The following is a 21,468-nucleotide window of genomic DNA, read 5'->3' as shown; positions in this document are numbered from 1 at the left end:
GACTGACTGAGATTTACAGCAGCATCTATAACTACTGCTATCAAAAGTGAACAGGGTTACATCCCATATCAGATATCTACAGACTTCTCAACACTAACTATATTGACCCATTTCCTAAACACATACACATGCTCAAATGGGAAAAAATCCTTAGTCCATACTCCAGACCTTGAGGAATGATAGGATACATGGAATAAAGATAATTAGACATCAATGTGCATGCTATACAGTAGAGCAGAGGTCTCCAAACTGCGATCCGGGGGCCAGGTGTGCCCCTTTGCACGCCTTTATCCAGCACTTGGACCACTTTTCTTCCCACTGATACAAGACACTATCCCTCCCAGGTCTCTGCAGGTCAGGAGAATTCAGGGAAATCAAAAAAAGGCAACCGAAAAGAGTAGCCTAAAGGGCCATACTTAATCAGCCAGTGGGGAACGGTTACAAAATAATAAATTCAATAAAGGAACTACAAAAAAATATAGCAAAATATAACAAAATGTATTGTGGATACAAAATTGCAAAAGTACACAGTACAACATTGAACTGTATTGTATGGTGTTTTTTGTTTTTGTTTTAAGACCACGTTGTCTTTTTTATTGGTAATGGTGGGTAGGTTTGTTTTGTACATATTACTGCTGACTTTTGCAATTTTGTATCCACAATAAAATTTGTTATTTTGCTATTTTTTTTGTATTTCTTTTATTAAATGTATTACTGTGTAACTATTCGCCAGTGGCTCATTAAGTATGGCCCTTTAGGCTACTCTTCTCGATTGCCTTTTATTTTTTATATGCATGTTTTTTGTTGCCTTAGAGCCCCACTCTTTATTCTATGGTCCTTTAAGAGTGAGTGGGTAGGCTATTAGAGGGTGTTTATTACAGCCTCACCTACTAATATTTCTATTTTTATTTATTTATTTTTTTTCAGTATAATTTAGGGGTGAGTATATGGCTAATTGCGTTCAGTGGCTCCATGTATTGCGATGGGCCTGTTTATGGCCAGTGTTATTGTCTCCTATGTCTGGCAGCAGGATTGGCGAAAGTGGTCCGGGCAGTAGTGCTCTTTGGAAGGGTGGAAGTAAGCTTATTTGTACATATTTGCCGAGTACCGAACTAAATTTCCGGTGACGTCACTATCGGCTACCTTCTAGTCTGATACGATCAGCCGATACGTCACTTCTGGTTGATGGGAACAGGGCGGAAATGCCAATAGTTTACACGTAGAAGGGAGGAAGAGGAAATTAGGTGCGGTGACACACAACTTAGGAGTCACCCATTTTGATCTCCACTCTTCCAGTTTGGTGCACAGGTGTCCACACTAATAGAAGGAATAGTGAGTAATTAGTACACCTGTATAAACTTTGAATTACTGACGGCTCCCCACTTTCTGAAGAAGTCCAGTAGAGGGCGCAACGTGTACAGGTGGGATGAGTCGTTACTTTGGACGTTTATTCATTTGTGTCAGCGAAATGAGCTGATGATATGAATGTTTTTACATACTTTTGTGAGTATTTTGAGTCCCTGTAATACACTTTATATAATAAATATTTGAAGCAGAGAGAACTATGGTTTTCTTTTATAATTTTATGGCCGCACATGAATGATTGAGACCCTAAGAGGAAGTCAGCAAAGCTTACAGATACCTTGTGGAGGAGTACCCCGTGGCATCCTGTAAGACATCTTAATAGGCGATTGCGACCCTGTAGTTGGGTCATTATCTGGAGGTGAGCAGGCATTTCAGCCATAGGTATACACATAAGGATGGAATGGAACACAACACTCCCAAATGGTCAGGAATGAGAGATCTAACTGTTGGAGCATCCAAGACATGTGAAAGACCAGGGGCTTGGTCAGCCAAGCAGGGTCCACTTAATTAAAATATCACTTTTAGGTAGGCTGTCCTCTTAGTGCCGGTTCACACTAGATCGCTCCGACTTAGGGGGCGACCTTTGAAGTCGCGTGCTGCGCGACTTGCACGGACTTCATAAAATGAATGTCAATGCAAGTCGCCTCCAGGTCGCCCCGAAGTAGTACAGGACCCTTTTTCTAAGTCGGAGCGACTTGTGTCACTCCTATTAGAACCGGTCCTGTACTACTCAATGACCGCAACGGTGCACGACTTGCCAGGCTGACCAAGTCGCCTGACAAGTCATATTAGTGTGAATCGGCACTTAAAGTTAATTTACAATAAAATATTGACATAATTATGGTAAAAAATAAATAAGGCAAGCATGCTTAGTTGGTTGGCAATATATTGGAATGTGTATTTATACTTTTTTAAGGAGTTACAGTCCTGTAGAGGGGTTCTTCAAAAACACTAAACCAAATCAGTGGATATGGATCTGCTGCTATTATATAAAAAAAGGGTCCCTAGCTCAATGTTTGTGGAAAGCCCCAGGGTACATCAACAAGCCGACAATTTTGGTATTCTTGCACAGGAAGGGTGGCATGCCATCAAAGTGAGAGGAAGCAGCACTGGCATATTTAATATGGTAAATATTTAAGAGGTGATATGCTACAGGCAAATTAGGCTGTTCATTTGTACAGGAATTTTCACTTGTCAGGAGAATTTCCCTTAGCTTAGTGAATGAGGTGAAGCACTGCTGACTTCCGTCATCCAGTCACGTGCAAGTAAATATACTGTTTGTTTGTTTGTTTTCCTTGCACATGATTGGACATTCATTGCAAAGTGAATTTTACCACATTTGTTAACCACTTGCCGACCGCTCACATGGAGCGTACTGCGGCAAAGTGGTTCGTTATCGTCCAGCGACGTAGGTCTACGTCACTGGACTCCTCCCCTTGTGGGCGGCGCGTGCGCGCCCCTGGAGGCTCGCTCCCGCTGTATTCATATCTTCCCCAATCGTCGGCGATCGAGTGAGGCGATCCGCCCGCTTGTGTAAACACAAGCGGGCGGATCTCCTAAGTGACAGACAGTGACAGATTGCAGGGTTCAGCATAGCTGAACCTGCGATCTGTGCCTGTGTCACTCAGTCACCTCCCCCCACACACGTCAGTAAGCACCAGGCATACATTAACCCCTTGATCACCAATAAAAGTTAACCCCTTCCGTGCCAGTGTCATTATTACAGTAACAGTGCATATTTATAGCACTGATTACTGTCATGGGTCCGATCTGTCCGCCGCAATGTCACAGTCCTGCAAAAAAAAAATCGCAGATCGCCACCAAATCGCCGCCATTACTAGTTAAAAAAAAAAAACAATAAAAATGACATAAATTTCCCATAGTTAGTAGCTGCAATAACTTTTGTGCAAACCAATCAAAATACGCTTATTGCTATTTTTTTTTACCAAACATAGGTAGCAGAAAACAAATTGGCCTAAAATGATAAAAAATTTTGATTTTTACATTTTTTTGGGGGGGAATTTCATATAAAAATATTTGAAAAATATTGTTATTTTTTCAAAATTGTCACTCTTTGTTTATAGCGCAAAAGGTAAAAATCACACAGGTGATCAAATACCACCAAAATAAAGCTCTATTTGTGGGGAAAAAAAGGACATAGATTTAATTTGGGTACAGCGTCGCACGACCACGCAATTGTCAGTTAAAGTAACGCAGTGCCGAATCGCAAAATATAGCCTGGTCAGGAATGGGGTAAACTCTTCCGGTCTTAAAGCGGTTAAAAATACGCTCATTGAGAATTTTCTTGTCAAAGACATGTAGCTAAATACATTTTGGCCTAAATATATGACAAAAATTGAATATATTGGATATTTTTTAACTGTCAAAGTAGAAAAATATTGTTATTTTTTCAAAATTGTTTTTTTTTTATTAATATAGCAAAAAATGAAAAGCGCAGAGGTGATCAAATACCACCAAAAGAAAGCTCTGTTTGTGGGGAAAAAAAAGACGTACATTTCGTTTGGGTACGGCGTTGCATGACCGCGCAATTGTCAGTTAAAGTCGCACAGTGCCGAATCACAAAAAGTGGCCTGGACGTAAAGCAAGAAAATCCTCCGGTGGTAAAGTGGTTAAACTAAGGGAAAATTCCCCTGCAAAGTGAACAACCTGTTTATTCAGTAAATCAACTCCTATATACTGAATAGACAGTATAAGAACAGCCTTAGAATTGGCATTGCTGAGCCCCGTTTTCTCCCCAGCTTCTGCTGCATTTCATATATTTCCTTAGCAGAATTTAGGAGTGTCATAGAATTTACAAAGTGCACATAAATGTCATAGCAAAAGCTTGGTGACTCAGAGCGGCAATAAAGCAGGAGAATAAAATGTTGTTTCCTCTGAGGTTTGTTGACTAATCCACAAATCAGTCTGCCTCTGGGTGAGTGAAGACAAACTGCAGCTCCATCATTACAGGAGGCACAGAGCTTAATTCTAAAAGAGTTATGAGGAGAAGCTGGCTAGTCACATACATGTTCAGTCTTCTTCTCGAGTTTTTAAGAGAAGATGCTGAGACCCAAAGGATAATAATCTAAAAAAAAATACTACATTCTGATAACTTAATGTGGTTAATAAATATAGTTAGGGCCTGTGTTGTCAGGCTTTCGGTTCATGTGAATGGTATCAGTTTTGGATGCTAAAGTGACCATTTAGAAATCATTGAGAGGTGCGTTTGACCTGCAGTTGACCACCTTCTGACCTGCATGTGATCTGCTTCAAGTGGGTTCTTCACTACTTCAGACTTGTAAAGTCGGACATGGAAGTCCTGCTTCTAACCTATTTAAAGGGTGAGAGGAGCCATCCTAGGAAATCCTGGGACGAAGAAAGAAAGATGGAGTAGTGAGAGCTACAAAGACAGCATTCCTCTTCTGGGAGGGATGACTGCAGTTGGGCCTTTTTTCCTATGAAGCTAGGGAATACAAAGCGGGAGCAAATAATGCATTGCATCCTTTACTTAGCACCCAAAACTGGGACAGTTAAGGATGTTGTGAAGGTAAGTAGTCTAAAAACAGGCTACCTATAGCGCTTGCTCTAAATAGATATATAAATATAAAATATAAAAATAAATACAAAGTGTTAAATTAATACATATATTGTGATTGTCCAATAAGTCTAAACAAGAAGATCCTCAGTGAGAACAATTTTCAGTGAAAGTCCCAAAAAAATATATATGCAAAAAAATGTAATATATAAAATATAATTCTTCTGTGTAAAGTTTTCTTGAATAAAGTGCAGGTGCTTTGCGCAATAGTAAATCCAAATAACAAAGGTAAGATTCAATCACTCACCAAACGTTGTGGGTCATGTGTGCCTTATAGCACCAAGACCTATCAGACTTGTATAGCCCTCCAGGCTAAAAACGATCTCTTTATCTTGCTTCTGGGTAGGTGAAGTGATGGGGTCCCCCTCCGTCTCCTCTCCCCTCACCAAGCCAAGATATGTGAAAAAAAGTGAAGCTCCAGATGGTGTATTACCTTTTAAAAGTTTTTATTCCCAACCGGGTAAAAGTATATACAGTACATGCAAAAACAACGAACTTCAAGCAAAGAAAACAAACTTCAATCAAAAAAACGCCAAAATATAATACAGGGGAAATCAGGTAAAATCCTTTTGGAATTGCAGCTTTGTTTGGCCGCTTGTGACCGTATGTATGCGGCGCAAGCCGATCGGCGTGGACGCTAGCGGGAGAGCTTCCGGCTTGCGTTCCACCCGTCACATACGTCACCACGCTGTGCGTTCCAATCTGACACGTTTCGTCAACTCCGAAGACGTCACCGGAAGTGACGAAACGCGTCAGTTTGGAACGCACAGCGTGGTGACGTATGTGACGGGTGGAACGCAAGCTGGAAGCTCTCTCGCTAGCGTCCACGCAGATCGGCTTGCGCCGCATACATACGGTCACAAGCGGCCAAACAAAGCTGCAATTCCAACAGGATTTTACCTGATTTCCCCTGTATTATATTTTGACGTTTTTTTGATTGAAGTTCGTTTTCTTTGCTTGAAGTTCGTTGTTTTTGCATGTATATACTTTTACCCGGTTGGGAATAAAAACTTTTAAAAGGTAATACACCATCTGGAGCTTCACTTTTTTTCACATATCTTGGCTTGGCGAGGGGAAAGGAGACAGAGGGGGACCCCATCACTTCACCTACCCAGAAGCAAGATAAAGAGATCGTTTTTTAGCCTGGAGGGCTATACAAGTCTGATAGGTCTTGGTGCTATAAGGCACACATGACCCACAACGTTTGGTGAGTGATTGAATCTTACCTTTGTTATTTGGATTTACTATTGTGCAAAGCACCTGCACTTTATTCAAGAAAATTTTGAACAGAAGAATTATATTTTATATATTACATTTTTTTGCATATATATTTTTTCTACACTTTTATTGGGACTTTCACTGAAAATTGTTCTCACTGAGGATCTTCTTGTTTAGACTTATTGGACTATCACAATATATGTATTAATTTAACACTTTGTATTTATTTTTATATTTTATATTTATATATTTATTTAGAGCAAGCGCTATAGGTAGCCTGTTTTTAGACTACTTACCTTCACATGATTTTTTTACTATAGCAGCTGCTAAATAATAGTTTTTAATTTTCACTGAAATAATTTATTTACTAATTTGTAAGTCTTTCATTCCACGGATTTTAAAGCAAGCGCTATAGGTAGCCTAATTTTAGACTACTCACTTATAGTTAAGGATGATCTTTACTATAAATCTGGACTGTTACAAAATAATTTGGAGTTATATATACCATATTATTGGAGGTATTTTTTACCACGTATGTGGAACCGTATCTTTCTAGATATGTTCCAGTCACCCAGTCACGTACAATAAAAATTAATCTGTTGAATGTTTGAATCTAAAATATTTTTTTTAAAAAGGACACAAAATGTAACTTGCCTTCAATTTATGTATGATGAATAAGTGGGAATAATTGCTGCATGGATGCAGATAATGCCAAAGTTGCCTTACAATATGCTGGTCTGACTTGGGTCTTATGAAGACGTAGGGCACAGCCAACAACATGGGAATTCCCGATAGCAGTTACTTCAGGGTAGGGGTGGTGGTGGGTTGGTAATGGTGGATCAATTGTCGGAAGGGACCAGTAAGGTTTCTCTGGTGCATGGACCATGCTGCCTGGGCACCTGTGCAGCAATGGCCCCAGGGGTGGGATGTGATCGGTCAGGCTTTGATCTTTGCTTGGGTCTCGTAGTGCACTGCCAATACCTTGGAAATTTTCTGATAGCAGCTGCTTTGGAATAGGAGTGGAAGTGGTTCATTGATGGTGGGTCAATCAATTGTGGTGACTGGTATGGTTCCTCTGGTGTATCGGCTGTGCTGCCTAGTCACCTGCTTAGCATGGGCTCCAGGGATGGGATGTGACTTTACCAGCAACCACAAGTACAGCAAAAGCCTCAGAAGGAAAGTGTGATAAGTACTCTCTTTTAGTGCAAGGGCCTAAGAAATTCAGTCAGTGTTGTATAGGTGTCATGGCACTAGATAAAATGGTGTGTTGACTCCCTGCCCCAGAAAAGCTATACCCAGGGATTCTCCCACATTTAGGAACTGGCTTATCGACCCGAATACTAAAGGGGCCTCTAACAGACCTGTATGGGATAGCCATAGCCGTTTGAAGCAAACAAAAGGCCTTCAACACAGGGCGTTATATTATTCCATATATGAATGTCCTGTTTGTTTTGCATGCCTTTGTGTTCCTCTTGACAGATTTCCAGCAAATTACTATTTTCAGCCAGTCGGTTGTGGGGTTGGGGATTTTAGTCGATGAGCCAGAGTTCTGGCAGTTATACTGATTAACCAGAGCCTCCAGCCACTAGAGGTCAAGTTCTCAGAACTGCCAATATAAAATCTCAAATACCCAAAATCCTTACTATTTAGGAGTCTCTGACCTTCCTCCGGAAGAACATCAAACCTTATGTAGCTGAATATGCAGAACAGTCTTTACTCTAAAGAAGTTGAGTTTTTTCATGATTCGGAATATTCGGAGGAGGTTTGGCCACGCACAGGAGCCAAAGATCAAATCTGATCACATGTACCTGGTTGGTACAGACATGCAAAGGCTATGAATACCATTTCCCAGGAGTGGTTGAAAATTTTTTATAATTTTAATAAGGTTATGTTATGTGGCCATTTTAATTATACATAGTTCTTACAAGAATTCATCAATGTTCGAGATTTCCAGACGGCTGTCAGCTCCAATTATAGATACGAAAGAATGCAGTCACTTGAATCATTCAGCCACCCAGAGGACTGCCAGGGCTGCACTGCCTGTCAATGCTCTGACTGGTCCGCTTTTCACAGATCTAATGTTGTGCGAAAAGCTTTTCTAATTTCAGAGCCACCCGCCTGCTTCAACACACATTGATAAATGACCTGCAGGTTCCGTGTCCCCCGGGGACCCTGTCACATCCTTAAATAACTCTTTGTTAGTCCATTTAGGGGAATTAACATGTATCACTCTACAAGAAGAGGACCTGTCAGTTTGACACATATTGCCAATGACCTCGGGGCACAAAGGCAGAAGCACAATTTTGCAGCAATAATACTATATGTGACTTCTACGGCTGTGAAATGAGATTCTGCATTAACATAAATAAGACATTATTCCAAGACGGACATCAGCTGTATAAAGACAACTAAATACTGTATGTCTGGTTATGCAGTTGATCAGTAGGAATGTATTCTAGTGGTTTATGCTTAACTAGATTAACGCACATCGTAGAAATATGTAATTAACGTTAAAAGAGCTACAAGCTAAAACCTATTTGGACCATTTCTGTACTCCTAAAAATGGAATGTATAGTGGTTTTGTATATATATATTTTTTGAATTATAATCTCTTTTTTATTTTCAATCAGTAGTGAAAACTTATTTCATTTTATTACCCTGCGTACTACCAATAAAATCTTTAGAACGTGCATTTTGATGAAAGCACATCAAAGATGCAACATGCAGGACATTTTTTTTACAACGCCACAGTTGTGAACGGGGCCTACTGTTTACATAGCCCAATAGCTTAAAGGTGAAGTACAGCCAAAGCTTTTTTAGCTGTACTTCTCCTGTGGATCACAGAAGTGCAGTTCGTTCTGCACTTCTGTGACCCATTTTCAGCCAACAGCAAGCTGAAACCTGCTGTTGGCTGACGTCACAGAGAGGATGCAGACTCCATATCCATATCCAGCCAGGAGCCTGGACCGTCACCTGGCTCAGCAAGCTGCTGGGAGCCTGAGCTAGCCCCTCCCGCCCCCTCCACAGCCCAGCGCTCCAGCGAGCATGGGTGGGGGGAGGGGGGGCAGAGCAGAGAACTGGTGATTGACCAGCTCTCTGCTCACAGAGAACCGAGTGATCAGCGGAGATTGATCACTCGGTTCTCAGTCTTAGAGCAGGCAAGGGACAGATGTAGCATCAACCTAGACAAGTATGATTCCTAAAAAAAATCCCAAACTTCTCTTTTAAGTTGAAGTTTTCTAACACAAGTGAGTGGGTCAATGTAGTGACTCTTCCCCTTCTCTCTTCTTCCATTCCATTGTCTCCATTCAAATGTTTAATCAGAGCGGGAATGTCCAAAAAAAAGAAAAAAGAACATTCTGCTTTCCGTTACTTTAACCCAAAGCACTCTGGGATCTTTTGTCACAAGGGCACCATGTGTTTAATGTTCATTTGTAAAAAAAATGATTAGATGTGGTTACTTGAAAAATTTCCTTTCATGTTCTAAGTTCTGCCTGTCTACTGGTCATTTGTTTCCACAACTTCCTGGATTCCCTGCATGCTTTGCAGCTTCTCCTCTGCTGTTTACTTTCAATTTTTAAGGACTACATATCCCATGGTACCGTGCTGCCTGCAAGCAGTGATTCCTGTACTGACGCCGCCTCCTCCTGAAACTCCTCTCAGCACCCCTGTGGTTCAGAAGGAAGGCTCTGTAAAATGTGTGACACAGCATTGCCTACACACAGGACATAGTGACTACGTGTCACAGAATTCAAGGAAGTAAGTGTGTGGAATTTTCACAAAGTAAGTTTACAAACTTCAAGATCATTCAGATTCATAGGTGTAGACTAGAAATCACTGAAATACAATTGGAAAATTAATGTCCGATTTTACATTTCGACCAAACTAATTTTTTTTCCCCACCCAGGATTATCCCAGAAAGCTAGTTGTGTCCTTGGTAAAATTAGTTTCCTGCAGTCCATAAACTGCAGGTCTACGAATGCAGGAGGCATTCGTGGATCTGTTTAGAGGGCTATGCACACCTCTTACGTTCCAAGAAATTATAGAGACTTCAGTCATGCAGTAAGGTATGGAAATGGTGTGAACGGATTGTCTGGAGGGAGCTCTCATCCCTGGTTATAGCCCTGTTACCCTCATGGAGGCACCCATGTGAAAGGAGCCTAACATAGAGGGATTTTTAGAGGCAGAAAAAAGACAGGCGTTTGGCAGCTGCAATGCGCATGAGGACTTAATTCAGTTTTAATATTTAAAGCAAGCTCACCATTCCAACCATGTCTCCATGCTTTATTTTGTTGAGAAATCACTTTGAAAAACACCCCTTAGCATTACTAGCCATGTCCATATTAAATTGATTGTAAAATCTTTTTTTTTTTTTTCTTTAACCACTTTAGCTGCAGAAGGTTCACCCTCTTCCGGACCAGGCCATTTTTTTTGCGATACGGCACTGCGTTGCTTTATCTGACAATTGTGTGTGACGCTGTACCCAAATACAATGGATGTCCTTTTTTTCCCACAAATAGACCTTTCTTTTGGTGGTAAAGACCGACAATTTAAAAAAAAAAAAAAACATTTTTTTTGTTCTGCTTTAAAACATATCCACTAAAAAAATGTAAAAATTCAGATTTCTTCATCGATTTAGGCCAATATGTATTCTGCTAAATTTTTTTGGTTAAAAAAAAAAAAACCCCAATAAGCGTATATTGATTGCTTTGCGCAAAAGTTATAGTGTCTACAAACTATGGGATAGATTTATGGACTTTTTATTTTCTTTACTAGTATTGGTGGCGATCAGTGACTTATGGCGTATTGTGATATTGTGGTGGACAAATCTGACACTAACTGACACTTTTTGGGGACCAGTGACACCAATAAATGCTAAAAAAAATGCACTGTCACTGTTTTAATGACACTGGCAGGGAAAGGGTTAACATTAGGGACGATCAATAGGTTAAATGTGTTCCCTGGGAGTACTTTTGAACGCCGTTGTGGGGAAGTTGCTTTGACTGGGGGAAGACAGAGATCTACGTTCTTGACTAGCAGAAACACAAGATCTCCATCTTCCCTTTTGACAGAATGGCAATCTGCCTTGTTTACATAGAAAGACCACTGTTCTGCCTCTTTTGGAAACAATCGCCAGGTGTCAGTGAACGTCGGGTCTGCCAGACCCGCTGATTGGCTCCTGCTGTGTCCAATCACACCAGAAGTGGGTCGTCAGCGGCATGCATGCGTGCCCCAGACCTCAAGAAAGAAATCACGTGCAGGTATGTGATTTCGCACTTAAGGGCCATATTATACTTACCTGTTCTGTGCAATGGTATTTTACAGAGTGGCCCTGATCCTCCTTTCCTGGGGTCCTGGCCGGAGCTCTTGGATTCTCTTGGGCGATGTGCATCTATTTTTTTTTTATATATGTTTTATAGCAGAAAGTAAAAAGTATTTTTTTTTCTACTTATATAATAAAAAATTAAAAACCCATTGGTGATCAAATATCACCAAAAGAAAGCTCTATTTGTAGGGAAAAAAATATTTAAAATTAGTTTGGATTCAGTGTTGCATGATCATGCAATTACCAGTTAAATTAGCACAGTAATAAATAGCAAAAAATGGGCTGGTCATGAAGGGGGAAAACTTTCCGCAGCTGAGGTGGTTAATGAAATGAACTAAACTACCCGAAATTGTATAATAACACTTATTGAAAATTTGTAAAATAAATAATGTGGCCCTTATAATGAAAAGTTTGGAGACCCCTGGCCTAGTTTATCAGCCATTGCAGCTACAATTTTGAAGGCAGGGAAGACTCAACAATAAATAACACTATGGATTTTCAGTGTATCAGCTTGTTCACCCATGTAGCATTGCTAGGAGTAGATACATCTTCATTCAATGCTGACATAGAAGAGCACACATGACCATGCTTCAGATAATCTAAAAAGGATTCAACCAAAGCCAGAGAAAATTGTGTGGCCCCTTCAAACATTAATGAGAGCTAGCAATTTGTCAGCAAAATGGAGAGACATCATCATAGTAGGAATTGGGGTCACACTGGCTACCGCAACCGAGCCCAGAGAGAGCAAATCCATATTCTGATACTGGAAATACAACAATATAGCGCTTGCATCATGTACACATATAAAAACCAAAAATTCAAAAGTCCAGAAATGTCCAATAAAATTAATAATCAAAAGTGCTCTTGTGCTCCAATCTTTTTAAAAGTGCTGAAGTGCTCTACATAAATTTACTCTGTGAGGTGACACACACCCCCTTTGTGTCCCAACTTACCAAAAACAATGGACTCCCAGCTTTTCAGTCTGGGAGTCAAACAGACTTGGCTTTAATAAACTTATGGGTCAAAAGGATCGAGTCAAGAACTCCCCAGTATACCTCTCAGATAATCCAGAGATTCCTCAAGTTCAGAACAGAAAGAAGGAGCCAATAGTGAAGTACCGTAGGTTGAAGTTTTATTGCCCAGTAAAAAACATGCTTACAAAACTAAGGATAAAAACAGGCGTGTAAAATGCAAGGATACCTCCACGAACACTGTAACCAGCATGCGTTCTACGGAGGCCAGAATTAATGTCTTTAAAACTCAGAACCGGAAATTACGTCAACGCGTTTCACCCTCCTACAGGGCGTCATTAAAGACCTCTGACCTTTTTTTTTTTATTATATTTTGATATATATTCAGATACTATATCTATGGCCAATAACAGGATCCCAACCCCCATCCAGCCCATTCCTGCTTACCCAGCTCAGCAATAATGCTCCTCTTTCTCAGCTGTCATTCATAAACCAAATGGACATTTAAGTTATGGAGAAGGAATAATTAAATATTATCCAAAAATATGATAGATGCATATATAAAAAAAGGAAATATTTCCAATATTCAGGTAAAAAAATAAAAATCAGAGTTATCAGCATAAAAAATTACTAGAAAGTACATGTTAGCTGGGCTCTGGGGAGATATAAAATACACAGATTAAAGCAGATATACACTACTGGTCAGAAGTTTTAAAACACCCCCATTTTTCATTTTTTTTTAATTTAAACAGTTCAATTACAGTGAATAAACTTAATAGGTACTAAAGTAAGCAATAAACTGCCAGAGGGGAAAAAAAAGTTTAGGTTAACAAAAACGGAAAAACAATGTACAAAAGGCCTTTTTTTTTCCGGGAAGTAGTAATGGGTTAATAACTCACAGTTCTCCAGCAATGTAAAGTTACACATTGTGTGACATGCATACTGTGCATACCGTGACATGCATACTGTGCATACCATGACATAAACATATAATAGTTTTAAATGCCAACTGTGAATAAACAATTCAAAAAAGCCCCAAATAAATCCTCTGGACACTCTGTTTTGCCCAGTGCCCAAAATGAAGTGTCAGCACACCAAGTGAGGCAATTCTCCACCGCCACCAACATAAATCTGAGCTCCTTAACAGATCATTAGACCGATAATCATTTGGAGGTCTAATGTGCTTTATTCCACATACATTGATATTTTCTGCTAACCGTCTCCCGATGGATGGCCCCAAAGGTGTTCAAAATGAAGAGAGAAAGGAAACCACACATAACATGATACTGTATAAAAATCCTGTTTTTGTTTTTTTTTTTGCACCTGATTTCTGCTTACCTTAAAGACATTATTTTTAACTAAACGCGTTGAGTGAAGCATGTTGTCTAACGTCATCACGCATGTGCACTGAGCTGCTATTCCCAATATGTGCACGTATTTTGCTGTTATGTAAGTGTAACAGCTGCTATATAAACCAGGATTTGTATACAGTATCACGCTATGTGCGATTTCCTTTCTCTCTTCCTTTTGGATAGGGTGTGGCGAAGCGTAACACTGTATAAAAATCCTGGTTTATATAGCAGCAATTACACTCATATAACAGCAAAATACTCAAACATATTGGGAATATACCAGCTCAGTGCACATGCGTGATGACGTCTGACAACATTCCCTACCCAATACGTTTCGTTTTTTTTATTTATTTCAGGTTTTTTAGTGCTGTCAATTTACTCAGTGCTTTACATATATATTGCACATTCACATCAGTCCCTTCCCTCAAGGAGCTTACAATCTAAGGTCCCTAACACACATTCATACATACACATACTAGGCCCAATTTAGACAGGAGCCAATTAACCTACCTGCATGTCTTTGGAGTGTGGGAGGAAACCCACGCAGGCACAGGGAGAACATGCAAACTTCAGGCAGGTGGTGTCGTGGTTAGGATTTGAACCAATGACCATATTTCTGCTAGGCATGAGTGCTAAACACTACACCACTGTGCTGCCTACAGTTAAAAATAATGTCCTCAGGGGATCCAGGAATCAGGTGCAAGGTAAACCAGGATTTTTATACAGTATCACGCTTTGTGCGGTTTCCTTTTCCTTCATTTTGAACAGAGTGTGGAGAACAGCTTTGAGGCCATCCATTGGGAGCCAATTACTCGGATATCCATGTATGTGAAATAAAGCCCATTAGACCTCCAAATGATTAGAGGTCGCATTGTCTGGTAAGGAGCCCAGTTTTCTGTTGGTGGCAGTGAAGGATTGTCTCACTTGGTGTGCTGACACTTCATTTTTCAAAACAAGAGTTCCCAGTGGATTTATTTAAGACTTTTTTGAGTTGTTTATTCACAGTTGGCATTTAAAATTAATATATATTTATGTGCATGTCACTGTATGTACAATTAAATGGACAAGCCCTATGAAAATGTGTTTGTGGTTTATTGTGCAGCACGTTTAGTTTTTGACGTTTAGTTTTTGACATTTTTGACACTTGTTTTATATTTTATTTGAGCACATGTATATTTTATTTTTATTAAAGGGACAACACCAATCATGTATGTTTTACAAAAAAATCTAGATTACATTTTGTGAAAGAAAACAATTCCATGACCAATCGTCCAATTGTTTATTTGGTCTATACTTTAGTACATTAAGGTTTTATCCTCTTCATGACCAGACCATTTTTTGCTATTCAGGACTGCGTTGCTGGTAATTGCACGGCCATGTAACACTGTACACAAATTAAATTTTTAGTATTTTTTTTTTTTTTTTCACACAAATGGAGCTTTCTTTTAGTGGTATTTGATCACCACTGGGTTTTTTTTCTGCAATATAAACAAACAAATATTTTGAAAAAATATTATTTTCCAATTTCTGTAATAAAACATGTCCAATACAATTCAATTTCCATAAATTTATTTTATTTATCTCTGGTTAAAAAAAAAAAAAATCCCAGTAAGTGTATAATACTTGGTTTGTGTGAAAGGTATAGAGTCTACAAACTATTGTATATACTGTATATGTAAAAATTGGTCAATTCTGATGTACCATTGGCCTATCTCATTTCTTGAGGCCCTTAAAATGCCAATATATTACAAATACCACCCAAATGATCCCTTTTTGGAAAGTAGACATTCCAAGGTATTCAGTAAGAATTATGGCAAGTTTGTTGAAGTTGTAATTTTTTTGTCGCAATTTTTTGGAAAATGAAGAATGCACGTCCCATTTCTGGCAGTTAACGTCTGTCAGCAAGGTGCATTGGGATGCTAATCAGAATGCATGGCATCACATCACACCAATGCACTTCATGTGGATACCACAATGCAATAGCGTAAATGGGCCTTTTGATGTTTTTTAGGAATTTAGATTTAATATATGAGCTGTTGTTCTGTACAAAAGCTTTCTCTTGGTCTGGCAACTTGCTAATAAAGGAAAGGAGATCATAAGGTCAGCATTTTTCCCAAAGAGGTAGCAATCATTCCTGGGCAGATACATGTTTCATATTTAACAATTGTAGTAAATGCATTGGTCTTGGTAAACCATGATTCACAAGAAACAGGACCAATCTGTGGCAAGTAGGTGTTTGCTGGAGATTGCTGATTTTCACCAGACAAACCAGTCTATTCTGTTAACTGGTAAAGGTTTCCCTTGGACTCCTTAACAGCCCACATGTAGGAATGCTTCATCCTAGGATGTGGGCTCCTCATTGCCCATTAGATGAAGGACCCCTAGTCCCATGTGTTCTGTTTTAAATTCCACTTTATGCATTGACAAACACAAGGAAAAGGCACAAACACTGTTGTTCACATAAAAACCTATAAAAATAAGAAAAGCCCATTAGAAAAGTCCATATGACATAAGGGGTTTCTAGCTAGGAAGTGCATTCACTGAGGACTGCCACCACTAACATAGGAATAGAAGCCAAATTCCACCAAGGCTGAAAATAAACAAGGTAATGCGCCTCTTAGTCCTTTGTCAAGCAATAATAAAGGGATATGTGTTTGGCTATACAGGGAGTGCAGAATTATTAGGCAAATGAGTATTTTGACCACATCATCCTCTTTATGCATGTTGTCTTACTCCAAGCTGTATAGGCTCGAAAGCCTACTACCAATTAGGCATATTAGGTGATGTGCATCTCTGTAATGAGAAGGGGTGTGGTCTAATGACATCAACACCCTATATCAGGTGTGCATAATTATTAGGCAACTTCCTTTCCTTGGGCAAAATGGGTCAAAAGAAGGACTTGACAGGCTCAGAAAAGTCAAAAATAGTGAGATATCTTGCAGAGGGATGCAGCACTTTTAAAATTGCAAAGCTTCTGAAGCGTGATCATCGAACAATCAAGCATTTCATTCAAAATAGTCAACAGGGTCGCAAGAAGCGTGTGGAAAAACCAAGGCGCAAAATAACAGCCCATGAACTGAGAAAAGTCAAGCGTGCATGCCACTTGCCACCAGTTTGGCCATATTTCAGAGCTGCAACATCACTGGAGTGCCCAAAAGCACAAGGTGTGCAATACTCAGAGACATGGCCAAGGTAAGAAAGGCTGAAAGACGACCACCACTGAACAAGACACACAAGCTGAAACGTCAAGACTGGGCCAAGAAATATCTCAAGACTGATTTTTCAAAGGTTTTATGGACTGATGAAATGAGAGTGAGTCTTGATGGGCCAGATGGATGGGCCCGTGGCTGGATTGGTAAAGGGCAGAGAGCTCCAGTCCGACTCAGACGCCAGCAAGGTGAAGGTGGAGTACTGGTTTGGGCTGGTATCATCAAAGATGAGCTTGTGGGGCCTTTTCGGGTTGAGGATGGAGTCAAGCTCAACTCCCAATCCTACTGCCAGTTTCTGGAAGACACCTTCTTCAAGCAGTGGTACAGGAAGAAGTCTGCATCCTTCAAGAAAAACATGATTCTCATGCAGGACAATGCTCCATCACACGCGTCCAAGTACTCCACAGTGTGGCTGGCAAGAAAGGGTATAAAAGAAGAAAAGCTAATGACATTGCCTCCTTGTTCACCTGATCTGAACCCCATTGAGAACCTGTGGTCCATCATCAAATGTGAGATTTACAAGGAGGGAAAACAGTACACCTCTCTGAACAGTGTCTGGGAGGCTGTGGTTGCTGCTGCACGCAATGTTGATGGTGAACAGATCAAAACACTGACAGAATCCATGGATGGCAGGCTTTTGAGTGTCCTTGCAAAGAAAGGTGGCTATATTGGTCACTGATTTGTTTTTGTTTTGTTTTTGAATGTCAGAAATGTATATTTGTGAATGCTGAGATGTTATAAGTTGCCTAATAATTATGCACAGTAATAGTCACCTGCACACACAGATATCCCCCTAAAATAGCTAAAACTAAAAACAAACTAAAAACTACTTCCAAAAATAGTCAGCTTTGATATTAATGAGTTTTTTGGGTTCATTGAGAACATGGTTGTTGTTCAATAATAAAATTAATCCTCAAAAATACTCATTTGCCTAATAATTCTGCACTCCCTCTATATATATATATATATACCATGAGGGGGCGGTGCTGAAAGTAACAAATAATAATGCAACATAGCAAATTACATAGCGTCATTATTAAAATAGAGGCTATACATATGGAAAATTCAAACTAAAAACATCCACATTATTCATATAAAAACAAAGTGCAATAAAAAGTGTAAATAACTATAAGGACAAAAGAAAAAAAGGAAAAAAAAAGAGAAATTTTATGCACAAGTAGAAATGAGATAAACTGAGAAGAATACCAGAAATGAGCAAATTGGTAGTGAAGAAAATGATAAATGTCTTTCTTTATAAATGTAGTTGTTCATATTTACTATATGATATGACACAGAAGGAGGGGGAGAAAAAAAGGAGACTATCCGATGAAAGTGATAAAGATATTGATATGCTACATAGGGAGAGTATATAATATATTCCATACTCTGTCCATATATAAAAAAAAATATATATATATATATATATATATATATATATATATATATATTGTATGACTTCATTTATGGAGTAAACTCCAACAATAGGAGCTCTAGAATAGGGGCTCTCAATTATGTACCATATTCTTACACTAACATAGAATGTATGTACAGTATATATTGTTATATATATAAAGGAAACCATGCTGGGATGTACATATGGCTGACCCCATGGTCATAATGACCCTGACACAGCCAAAACTGCACACGTATGTACAGTGTAGATATACTGAAGAGATTGTTAATGGTAAATTATAATACTCACTGATAAAGAAGTACTTGCCACCCCCATGATAACAAAGATGTATATGTACCTAAAGAGAAACAAAAATGGTAAGAATAGATTCATGACGAAATAACCTGAATAAATCACAATATACTGGGGACAACAGCAGACTTATTATAGGAGGCTAGAGAACTGTGGCAATTTCAATTCCTTCATTGAGGCCTCCTGGCGAAAGAGTATCTAAGTTATAGATCCAGAAAGTTTCTCTGGCACATCGTTTTTTATAGCGTTCGGCTTCAGGGAGGGATTTGGGCATCTGCTCGATGCCTAAAGTCCAGTAGTAGATTGTTGATGAAATTCTTCAAAATGTCTACGATGCTATGTTTGTCCTTCCCTTCCTCTAGGAATCGTCTATGTTTGCCAATCCGCCATCTCAGGGTGAGGATAGTGTGGCCACCATATAGCAGTCCACAGGGGCAGGACAACCCATAGACAACAAAATCAGAGCAGCAATTATAAAAATTCTCCAGCTGGTAAGTTTTCCCTTTTGTACAAAAAGCTTTTCTTCCACGCTGAATAAATTGGCACATTTCACATAGAGCCTTACGGCACTGATTGCATTGCATTGACATACCTCTTTCGACCAAGTCTGTACAGACAGTATGGTCATCTGCTGACTTGGCACCAACCACATGCAGACTAACATTTCAATAAGACACAGAAGCTGAATGCAACACGGATTTTCTTCAGCTTATTGGAGTAAAGAAGATGTTTTCCAGTATTTTGAAATGTTAAAAGACAATGATTTTACTAAGCCCTGTCTCTGTGAAGACATAACACTGACTGAGATAACATGGAAGAACAGGGGGGGTCTACCTAGGACTGAGCTAACTAGCATTAAACAGGAAGGGATGACAGAGGGAGATACAAATCACATAGTAAACAAGTTGTAGTGGCCCCAAAACAAAACTAGATGCTAGCATACGTCACAACAAAAATAACCTAATGTTGTTCACAGAGGCGTAACTAGAACCTTCAGGGCCCAGGTGAAAGAAACCATGAAGGGCCCCTTCCCTTCAAGCCTGGGGCCCTTTACTCTCATTGTGGGGCCCTTTATTACGGTCCCGCAGCGGGACCCTTTCACAAGTTCTGCAGTGGGCCTCCTTCCTGCCATCTTAAGGCCCTCCTCACGGTGGTGGAATGCCAGGGCCCAGTTGCAAGTGTGACCTTGGCGATCCTGGAACACATCCGCTGCAGCAGCCGGCAGGAGAGGGAGCACAGTGGAGGGGGGGGCAGCACAGTGGGTGGGCGGGGGAGCACACAGGGGCCCAGAGACAGCAAAAAACAAGTGAACTGGATAGGAGGAGTGGGGGAGGGGCAGCAAACAGAGGAACCAATCTCCTCCAATTTCCTCCTGAAGCTACAGAAGGAAAAATGAGGACAGTGATTATTCTTCATGCTGCCCCCGCCGCCCCTCCTATCCAGGTGTACAGGGGAGCCACACAGGCCCCCTGGAGCATCAGGCCCGGTTGCGATTGCAACCCCTGTAGTTACGCCCCTGGTTGTTCAATACAACACAGAAAAAATAGGGGATAGGACACCATGAAATAGCACAAAACAGTATGATTTAGAATGCTATGCTTCTTTAGAGCCAATGTAGGTGAACCTTTGTTTACGACAGAACCGTCTTCTTTCTCTCCCTTTCCAAGTCTACAGGAAAGCAAAAGCAGCTTGATGAGGATTAGAAGGACGTCAGATGAAGGTAAATGGTCAACTGTAAGTCACAACCGTCAGCCAATAAACTCTGAATGGTCTCAGAAGTGTATCAGATTGATCTTAAATGCAAGTAAAATGCATCTAAATTGTCTTATCTACACAAGATGGACATGTAAATGGACCTTTACTTAAGACATATTAAAGCCCCCAAAAAAATCAGGACTATTCACAATGACAGGATAAAATTGGGACTTAGCATTTTGGAAATCCAGCTGTAAAAACTGGACGCCAGCATTAGGAACAGTCACAAAACAATCTCAATTTGAAGATTGAATGATAATGTTTGAAAGGAACGCTTTCGAAGTCCCAGAACATTAAGGATTTATTAGAACTGAATAAAGAATTTAAGAAAAGGACAGAATGGTGCAGCTGGTCGGTGCTGGGAACCAGGAATTTATTATTGCAGTGTAGAGCCTGTAAAGCCAGGATTGTCCCTGGAAATCAGTGACAGGCTGTAACATCTCCACTGTTCTTACTGGTAGATCTCCTAGTTTATAAATCCTAACAGGAATATCCTCATTCATCTACAAGATAAGTCTGAATACAGCCAGTGACACTAACAAAAAGAGGCATTTCTCCACTCCATTCAGTAAGTATATCATTCACTGCCTGTAAAGACATCTGGGAATGAAATGCAGCTGAGCCAAAGCCAGAAAATCCACTCAATTCACCTTCAAGAGAACCTGTCACCCATTTAACCACTTCTGGAACGGGAGGATTTGCTCCCTTAATGAACAGGCCATTTTTTGCGATTCGGCACTGCGTTAATTTAACAGACAATTGCGCGGTCGTGCAATCCTGTACCCAAATAAAATTGATGTCCTTTTTTTCCCACAAATAGAGCTTTCTTTTGGTGGTATTTGATCACCTGTGCGATTTTTTTTTTTTTTGCGCTATAAACATAAAAATAGCGACAATTCTGAAGAAAAAAAAAAAACAATATTTTTCACTTTCTGCTATATAACATTCCCAAAAAAAATTAAAAATCAAAAT

This window comes from Pelophylax lessonae, assembly GCF_965119305.1.
Source record: "Pelophylax lessonae genome assembly, chromosome: 2".
NCBI classification, from domain to species: Eukaryota; Metazoa; Chordata; class Amphibia; order Anura; family Ranidae; genus Pelophylax; species Pelophylax lessonae.
The sequence above is the reverse complement of the archived record's forward strand: the minus strand, read 5'-3'. Positions refer to the sequence as shown.